Source organism: Lissotriton vulgaris, chromosome 6 (genome assembly GCF_964263255.1).
Source record: "Lissotriton vulgaris chromosome 6, aLisVul1.2, whole genome shotgun sequence".
Taxonomy (NCBI): domain Eukaryota; kingdom Metazoa; phylum Chordata; class Amphibia; order Caudata; family Salamandridae; genus Lissotriton; species Lissotriton vulgaris.
Window position 1 is genome coordinate 1,065,250,316 of NC_141694.1, and position 10,263 is coordinate 1,065,260,578.

The window sequence follows — 10,263 nt, forward strand, 5'->3', positions numbered from 1 at the left end:
AGCACTATAGAAGGAGTGACTCCTGTTAAAATTACGTCATGCATGTAACACAGCTATTATAACTGAGAAAAATGGGAACATAATGGATACAGAATATTCCTGAAGGAGATGATGAACAGCAGGAATCACAACATTGTATATTTAATTCTCTGCCCATGTTGTCTAGGCTGGGTTGGAGAGATTAGGAGCAAGTTAAGAATTTGCTGTAGCGAGCACAAATCAGCAATAAGGATGAGAAAGGTCCAAGCACCCTCAGCCCTACTGTATTGAGGTTAAATATACTGAGTGTGACTTGAGATGGCTAATATTAGAAAAACTGAAACACTGCAAGGGCACCCAAAGATTGACAGAAGTGAGAGGGAAACTTTTTGGATATTCTCCCTTAGAACCAACCAAAGGACAGTAATGCATTAATGCTTCTTCCTCATTGTCCCATTTTTTTTTTAAACATGGCAAGTGTAGTCTGTACTATGTCTGTTCATTTGAGAAGTAATCTATATACATAAACTATAAGAAATCGGTAATAGATTGGACAGCATGTGTTTGCTGGTCCTTATGCTCCGAGTACTACACCCCCAATTGTACAATATAATGAATTGGTTATACTTATTGATCTTTTACTGCTATTTGATTAGTGATGGTGAAGAAATTCCTGTCTTTTTGCATTTTAAGATATTGACTCACTAACTCAACCAGCCACTTTGTGGTTTTCCCGTGTTCAAAGCTAAGGGCACAGGCATCCGTACTGCTCTAGGGTGGAATTGTCTTGCTCTCCACTTAGAGATAGTTGGGTTGCAATCTCCCTTCAGGATATGAGATCATTCCTAGAATGTGTCCGTCTGTGACATATTACAACATGAAACTGACATCACAGTTGTGTCGTAAATATAGGTATGGGTCCAGCAATCATGACGAGACACATTGAGCTATGCAATATCTTAACTGTGTCTATAGGAGTAACACACATCTATAAATTGCACTCCGTTCTATATATTGAGTGGGCTCCATTATGGCGCACACACTGAGACGATTCTTCTGGGGACTATACAGTTATGTTAAACTTACCATACTCTAGGAGTGAGGAGTTGCCAGAATTTTAAAGCTTAGTGTCTGACAGTGTTCGAGTTGGAAAAAGAGAAATAATCTTTTGATGACATAGTAGCAGTAGGGATAAAGGCTGGAATTAGATGATTAACTCAATGTGGGTTAGTTCCACTTTGTGTGAAGATATGGCGAGTTCCACAGTGCAGTTTTTGGTTATCACAACCGTACAATGTACAGTTTCCACTCGTGCAATAACAATGTGGCATGGTGTTAGTTGGTTAGAGCTTAAACGGGAGTCCATATTATACATTCATGTGGGTAAGTTCCACTGTGTGTGAAGATACAGAGAATTTCACAGTGCAGTGTTAGTGTTTTATCGTAACCTTACATAGTATAGTCTTCACACTTGCAGTATCAATGTGGCGAGGCTTTATTTGGTTATATCTTAAATGGGAGTCCGTTTGAGACATTCCCTTTGCTACAAAACCCCCACGACATGGAGAGTACCGTGTAATTTCGATACTACGGCTAACAACATCGCAGGGATGCATGCCCAGCGAAGCCACAGCTATCATAAGCTCCTGCACCATAAGATATCATAAAGAGGCTCTTTGTGGTGTCTATAGGAAAGAAAGTCATAACATTGAGCCATTAGAGATGTGTGCATATCTTTGTCTTTCAGGGTTAGTGGTGACATTTGCATTACTACCGGTCTATAGAGTTTGCCTATGATCCAGTGTCTACAGTCATGGTATCTGGAAAAATCCATGTATTTAATGTGTTTCATCTATCCTAAGGCACCCCATATGCTGCGTGTGTTATTAGTTTCAAGAAGGTTACACTTGGTATTTGCACTCCGCTATACACTCAGCTAACCAATCGTCAGATGATTTCGAAGCTGGACTGATAGTGGGGTACATATCGTTGTTAGACACTGCTTAGATTTATCATTTGAAAATAGTAAGCAAAACTCATGTACCCTTCAAATTTATTTTTCCCATTTGGACGCTTGGTTCTTACTTAGGGGACTAATTTGAACTCCACCTGAATATTTGGAAAACTCAGTAAAGCGGCTGTAATAAATTTCAAATAAGACATAGATGACTAGGTGTAACACTAATGGTATTGCATGTTTGGATAGAAGGTTTCTAGGGGCATGTGATGGTGATCGGTCTTCTCATACTTGACACCATGAATGCATGTGAATGTACAACACTGTGGTACTTACAAGGTGGTAGGAGTCTACACCTCTTTCACCTCAGGTTGTTTATAATGCTATAACGTTCAAGTTTACAGTGGGCTTTTTTATTTTTTATTTTTTTCCATGTTTAATGCAACAGAGAGTTGGGGTCTACAGCACAGATACAAAAATGTTTTCTGGAGCTATGTTCACTCTAGAATGTGGTTGTGACCCAAATGTTTCTATCTGTATAGACATTTCCACACTTGTCATATTGAGTGAATAAATACATTTTAAGACAGTTAGGTCCTCAAGAAGGTGGTCCAAAGTATTTGTGCTTCCACCAAAGCCTGTTGACCAACATTCAAGTAAACCCAGTAGTGACACATCAATGGACGGCTGAAGAAAAATGGTCTCCTTTGTTGGTCGCTGAAGATACTTGGTTCTGGGTATCCAAAAGGATTGTGTATATAGAGCGCATGGGAGTGTGCATGAGTAAGCGATTGTGAATGGTGAGTAGGGTGATCATATTTTTGTTTTGTCAAGTATTGCCATAATATGGCATTTATTGTATTGTTGTATGATTTATAAGCATTGTATTCAGAAGAAAATACAAGTACAAATGTATATAAAATGTTTGAAAAAATATATATAATTCCAAATGAAATAGAAATGTAAATGAAATATCTTTGGGTCGCTCCACGTGGGATTAAGTCAACTGACAAATGTAGACAGGTTAAGCGGGAACTATGAACTTGAATTGCGGTTGTTCTTTCCCCGTTTCCGTACCTTAATCATATATTTGGGGGAACCCTTTGGTTAAAAATACTTTCAATATGTACCATCTTTGTACCTTCCCCTGCACCAACATGTACAATATGGCTTCTTACATGAATAGATGGATCAGGAGAGGATTGATGCAGGCTCTATTCTATCAATGACATGGACAAGACACTTCTTAAGACAATGTATGTGGAATCTTTGATGGCAAATTTGTTTAGTTACAAGTCTATGGTCAAAGACCCAACAGACACAAATATAGAGTCTACATTTGAAATAGCCTGTGCTGGTGTGCACTGAACTACGAAAACAGGACTTAATGGTGCCTATGCAAGTCAAACTCCTATTTCTGATTTCAAAGAACTATTCAGGGTCATTCAGGAGGGTTATGAATGAACAGTACTAGAATCCATAGAAAGATGAGTAGAATGTATTTTTTATAATAATTTTCATGTATGTGCATCCACCCTTAAGAAGGTGCAACAATTGCTGCTACAATTAATTGTTACCAGAGGTATTGGCAAACTTATTATGTACAGGAATTGACAGTGCTACACGAGCCTTTTAAGGGAAGATAAACTTCCTTTTCAGTTTAAGGAGAAGAACCCTTCCTTTTTTAAGCACTTCAGCGTCTTCAAATCAAGCCTCAAACAAATCATCTTTTTAGAAGCCTTCATGAAGACGTGCTCTTAAAAACGTCAAATACAAAGAAACACTGTAGTAAAAATGTCAAGTCAGTCTGTACAAACGAGAAAGCCCTCCTTGCCCCAAAAACTCAGCACTACTGAATATGCCTAGAGTAGCCAGTTGGAGACAGGATACTTCATTTCAAGTGGGCCTGGGAACTGTCCACTTCAGAGGCCTGATTCCTGAAAATTGTTACAACAAACTTGAGAAATGGTATTCCTTTAAGTAGAAGTAGACCGAGCAAAAAAAGACTGTTCTTTTTTCTTTGTTGTTCTAGCATCAAGTACTGCTTCGGTTTTAGAAAATGGTAGAGAAACACATGGTGCGATTTGTGTTTCTAGTAACTTGAGCAAAGCTGCATATTCAACCACACACCTCGTGCTTCTGCTAAAGTTCTGGAATAATGCATCTATGAACTCTGTGACGATTCCAATGACTGTTCAAATCTCCATGATTCAACAGAATCACGAGCAAGAGGACTTTCTCTATGTCCAAGTCTTCCTTGGTTGGAGACGCTGGATGCAAGGGCAAAGGGCTTGTGAGCGACTCTGCTGGACGTCGATGACGTACAAATAGACTTATAAGAAACGACTACCATCTTCAATCTGGAGAAAACTGTTCTACGAGCACAGACTCATTTTCTAACTTTTCTTCAGCACCAGTATGTGTTAAATTCAGCCAATCTTCTGACTAAGCCACATATGAACAAATTGGGGAGTATCAGATTAACTCCTCTCAATCTAGTAGCAATGAAGATTAGAGCATAAGCCGTACTTAGTCTACATTTCATAAAATTCTTCAAATCAGAAGACCAGACAATACACAGGCAGACAGATTAAGCAGTCTTTCTCTCATCCCAAGATCTGTCTCTTTTGCAAAAATGCATTAGGGAAAAATATCATAGAGTAGGAGAACCCTTTCTACCTTTGTTTGCAACACCAGAGAACACTCACCACACAAGATATTGCGCTCAACATCAGAACCAGAAAATGAAGAGTGGATGACCAGTCTACTCCCTAGCAACTTCTTATTTACCCCTATCCTCCATTTGCTCTAATCCCTAACTTTCTTTTCAGAATTCAAGAAGCAGCAGTAAAGGAGAGAAGACTCCTTCTGTTTTTGCCTCAGAGGGCTTGATTTTTTTTCCGCAATCCAAGTCTCTGTCCCCTCCTTGCAAAACTCAACACTTAGTTAACGCTTAGAACACCTGGGAGTCTTTCTCTTAAACACCTGCATCTTATCAAAAGCAAGTTGAGGGGGATCAGGCTGCAAAGTAGGGGTATCACAGTCCACTTAGAAGCCATTCAAGATACAGACATAGAAGAATCCGAGTGCACTGAAACTATTTAAAGATGCAAATAAAAGAAGTTACAAATGGACTCAATTTGTGTCATCAGTAGTCCAGGAACTATGCCATGCTTTAGGAATCCAAAATTTACACTGCACCCATCACTCAGTCTTTCAGAAGGATGAGTAGTTTACAGGGACAGTGAATAATAAAATAACTTAAAGATGCAAAGAAACTGTATATAAATGGCTGATGCACTACCCATAGCACAAATGTCGACAATGTAAACTAAGTTAAGACCACGCAAAATAATCATGGGTAGATCTATGATTCTCCCATCCACTCCTTTATTGCCTCCAGATTCAATTGATTTGAACGGTCTGCTGATGGGATGTTAGAATATTGCATGCAACAGATTCACTGTCGCAACAGCTTCTCAAGTACATGCTGCCTTGTCCACCTGTCTGACTGAAGCCTACAACGATCTACAGCCGGGTGATTGTTTCCAAGTGTAGGTCCATCAACGAAAGTCATTGTTTCACCACAGGTGACAAGGTTCATTACAAAATCTGTTCAACACCATCATCAAGTGCCAACAATTGCCCGCTTGGATACATTCATCGCAATGTCAGTGGACTATAGAGCTGAGACACTGAAACAGCGAAAACAGGAGCTCCTACTCCCGTAGGAGCGACAACAAAAATGCTGCCCCTGGTCTGCAAATCTGGTAATGGAAAACCTCCCAGCAACCTGTTCCTATTTGACTCTGGTCTGCCCTCTTTGCAGCAACCCTGTTTGGCTGGTTAATCGTGTTGCTGTGCCAGGTGGGGGTGAAGAAGTCCATCAAAGGGAGACCCACCGACATACCTAGTACTAAGCGACTGATCTACAAAGGCAATACCTTCCTGAAGTTTAATAATCAGTACAAGCAGGACCTATACCTTTTATCACATTGACTGTGCTTTCATGCGCCCTCTGACTGAAACGGTTTGTGCCCAAGATTCAAAGCTGCAGCAATGTGCACCCTGCTAACATTACGGCTTTGGAACTCAACCTAACACTGACGTAGAGAAAAGATCAAACTTGAAAACAGAGCAGCAACTGAAACACATCGACATGAACAATTGGTGAGGGCACTATCAAAGTGAGCTCCGATCCGACTGAGTTGAATGCAGGTAAATTGATTTGCAACCAGCGCTGAAAATGGAGAAAATATCACTCTGGTAGCCCATAAATTGAGGGTCAATGAGTGGCACAGGAAAGAGGGGTGATGGCAGGACGGCCAGAGCTTAAAAAGTAGTCTGACAGTCCCCTTATACATTTTTTTAATCTCCTCGAAGAAATTGGTAACAAGGAAAAAAATGTGACACTAAATGTGTTCTAGTTCAATTAATTGTTCATAAAGAGGCTACATTTAAAAATATCTTACAGGGTTAAGAGACCTGCTGCCGAGATTCTTGTTTGCCCAGCAATTCTGAGTGAATGATACCATCTACAAGTATGGACGATAAGCAATTCCATAAAGACTCCATACATCAACAAGCAAGGCTTCCACACTCAATATGTGCCCCACTTACCATCTGCTCCTACTTTCAAAAAGTGTCAAAAATGGGAACGAACTAGGAACTCAATACCGGCTCGAATACCGAGAATTGTCAAACATGTCAAGAAAAGCTTTATTACGTGACTCAACACCGTAACCCCAGACACCAGAGTATAAGCTTTGTCAAAAGTAGATGTGTGCCACAGCTATCGTTAACACACTGGTTGGGTGGGTTGCATTGCAGTTAGTTGAAAACATTTCTGAGGCAGAGTTGCTTCTATTGACAGCCTATAACCACTCACAGACACTGTAACCACCCGCCAAAAAAAACACTTTCCAGAGTGCTGTACCCCCTCATTAAGAAGCCGGTCCCTATGGGGTGAAAGTAAAAAAGGGCTAAACAAGTGTTCAAATTCCTAACATACACCACAGTAGCATCCTATCACAAGCATTGGCAAAGTCAATAGGTCCTGCCTAAGCAAAAGCTATTGGCTTTGCCAATGTATTTTAGCCATGTGGTACACCAGCGTGGCTGCTGTTCAGCAGTACTAAATGTTAGTGGTGTAGAGGAGAGTGGCGTGGAGTTTCGCAGAGTGGAATGGCAAAAGTGTGGAGTACAGCGCTGTTCAGTGGCTAGGCGGAGAGTTGTGTGTACAGGAGTATCATAGTGTGGAGTAGCGTAGAGTGGCATACATTGGAGCGGCATAGAGTGGACAGGTGTACAACGCATTGGCATAAGAGTGTTGCAGAGTATACAGGAGTAGAGAGACTTGGTGTTGAATTCAGCGGTGTACAATGCAGTTGCGTAGATTAGAGTGCTGCATAGAGTGCAGTGGCACAGTGGAGTAGAGGGATGCAGAGTGCAGTGGCGTAGAGTGGTGAAGAGTGGCGTAAAGTTGAGTGATGCACAGGGCAGTGGCGTAGAGTCGAGTTGCATAGAGCGCAGTGGAATCGGGTGGAGTATACTGCTGTAGAGTGCAGTGGCATAGAATACAATTGCGTAGTGTGAAGTGACGAGTAGAGTAGCTAAGAGTTCAGTGGTAGAGGGTGCAGTGTTGTAGAGTAGTGTCAGCGCATTGGTATGGAGTAGTGACAAAAGCGCAAGTGTAGAGTACAGTACAAAGTGCAATTGTGTAACATACACTGGCGTAGAGTGCAGTTGTTAGGACAGAGTAAAGTGGTTAAGAGTTGAGTGGCACAGAGTGGAGTGATTTGGAGTAGTGCAGGGTAGAGTGCAGTTACATAGAGTGTAATGAATAGAGTAAATGGTGTACAGTAGATTAAAGTGGGGTGCAGTGGCATAGAGGCAAGTGTTACAGAGCAAAATACAGTGGTGTAGAGTACAGTGGTGCAGAGTGCAGTATAGCAGAGTGGCGTAGAGTAGATTGGTGTGGCCTAGACTGGAGTGGTGAAGAGTCCATTGGAAAAGAGCTGAGTGGTGTAGAGTAGAGATTAGTGATGCAGAGTGGAGTGGAGTGGTGCAGTGTCGTAGACTGGTGGAGAGTAAAGTTGTGTATAGTGGTGTGTTCATGGTGTGGCAGAACATTGCCATTACAGACAAAACACATTTTCAATTGAAAAGACCATTTGCAGACATAGTTGTCCTAATAAAACTATACAGTGCACAGACGAAATGTGTGGAAAGTGCATAAACTAGTGTAATGATTTGTTTTGATCATATTAAAGTATTTGTTTCCAACACACTTCAAAAATAACAACGTGTGCTTTTATGGTGTTCCTAATTCTGAAATACTTATACAGGTCATTTACATGTTGTCGTGTTCTCGGAATAAACTCTTTCCTACCCCCAGTATCCAACAAGATTGGCACATAAATCCTCTACCTTTGAATTCAGAGAATGAAAAATAATCAAGCACCCTCGGACCACAGAGCCTGATGTTTGAACTTGGTATTTTAATATTTACAGAAAGGGGGCCTCATAAGGATACTGTTAATGCGATTCGGGCAAGGGAGGGTACAAACACAAGCTGGACAGCCTAAAACAAAGAAAGTCAGCAATAAAATGAGAGTTACAAACACTAAAGTCAATCGCAAGCAAGGGTGCAGAATGCATTCTTAGATCAACTTTCTGAGTGTCCCCAAGATGCCTGGTAGGCTGTGACCTAAAATGCAACTAGACGGGGTAAAACCATCAGATTAAATGCTTACATGTATACTTTTCCCTCGGGCCGCCCCTAACAGCTGCCCTCTGAGAAAGAATAAACTCCAAACCTTCACCTGGGAAAGGCCCGGGAAGATGTGTGGCTCCCCTGCGGTGCGAAACAGATGTATTTATTTTATTTTTTCAATTTTATATAGCGCTGACATGCCTCGCCAGTGGCCGGCATCGGAGCATAAAAGACAGAAGCCGAGGGTGGAGCGGAGCAAAAATCTAGGCTACAAATCGCGCTCAATGCCCTCAAACAGACACATGAAGCTTATGCCTAAATTAGACTTGAAAACTGCTCGAAGAAGGGGTGGCTAGAGAGTCCAGGGCCTGAAGAACGGCGCGAATCAGCACGCGCGGGAAGGAGGGGCCTGCAAGAGACGACGCGCAATGTCCGGGTGGCTTTCGGATGCACGTTGTGCCGCTGAAGCTGCTGCGGGGCGGAGCTTAACCATCTGTCAGGGAGAGTATACTCACCAGCACCGGCTCCGTACTCAGATACTCCAGCGGTCCCGGAATATGGTGCCCGCCCACTGATGGAGGGCGGTGAAGCATGCAGATACATTCAATCCGAGAGGACAATGACAAGACACGAAACGGGCCCCCATTCTAAGCAACCAATGGAAGGAGAGTTTCCCAGCAAATCCAGGGCTACAGATCTTTCCATCTCTTCGCTAGTATGTTTCTGCCTTTCTAATTGGCTGCTAAAATGTGTGACTCGTGAACCTACGGTTTTCCGGGCACCTGCTTTGCGCTTCTTAATTCCTTATTTATTTCTGCACATTTAAATAGCGCGGGCATTACCCAAAGGTCCTAGAGCTGTTTACAGTAGAAATATTTCGTTTCGTTATATGGGCTTACAATTAACAGATACTCCCAAAGTGTTTTCAAGATAGAGACTTGCAAAAGGTAAATGTCCAGGTGTTATATACAGCAGTGAAGGGGTGAGGTAGTTTAGATGTCTGCGTCTGGAGATGATTGCAGTGTCTTAGAGTTCAATGAGGGGGGCTTGCAAGTCAGTTTTGAAAGTCACTTTTGAGGTGCTTGTGCGAAGATTTGGAGGTAATGAGTTCCAAATTCTATGTCAGGACAGGAGGCTCCGATTATGCTATTTCTCATTTCTTTAATGAAATGCTCAGCAGCCAAAATAAAACAAAAACTACATTTCCCATGAACACTAGGGAATAACCATAGAGTTTGTAGTATAAAAGGTCATAGCACTAGTCCTTCCTCCTCTTTCTTTGCTGCTCCGCAGGCAGTTAAGTCTCTTTACCTATATTCACATGCTTCTTTGCTGTTTATATCCTTTGTAATTGATTGTATCACTTGCTTTGTATTACCTACTTGGTGTTTACAGCGCGTAGTGCTTGCGCATTCTTGGAGCGCTCCGGTTGCTGTGGTTACCGTTTTTCGTTTGTTTCGCCCGTTTGGCGGCGTGTCCGTTTGGGAGCGTGTGTTCGCCTCCCTGTGCCTGGGCGCTGGTCTGTTGCCCGGTTGTTGTTGTGGAGCGGGAGTAGGGGTTGCCGGCTCGCGCAGAGAGCGCGAGCGCTCTCGAGCCGTGTTTACACGGGCGG

At 42.1% G+C, this 10,263-nt stretch overlaps 1 protein-coding gene across 2 annotated transcripts in view; it reads right to left on the reverse strand.

Moving 5' to 3' along the window:
• The window catches only part of FAM120B (family with sequence similarity 120 member B), a 1,223,188-nt gene extending 1,213,875 nt beyond the window's left edge, over positions 1–9,313 (reverse strand). Inside the window, exon 1 of one of the 2 annotated variants that reach the window (XM_086927133.1) lies at positions 9,167–9,313. The gene's annotated coding sequence lies outside the window, so the exon portion shown is untranslated. The remainder of the gene's footprint in view (positions 1–9,166) is intronic. The other variant, XM_086927134.1, reaches the window with a different exon arrangement.
• Positions 9,314–10,263: the final 950 nt, after the last annotated feature.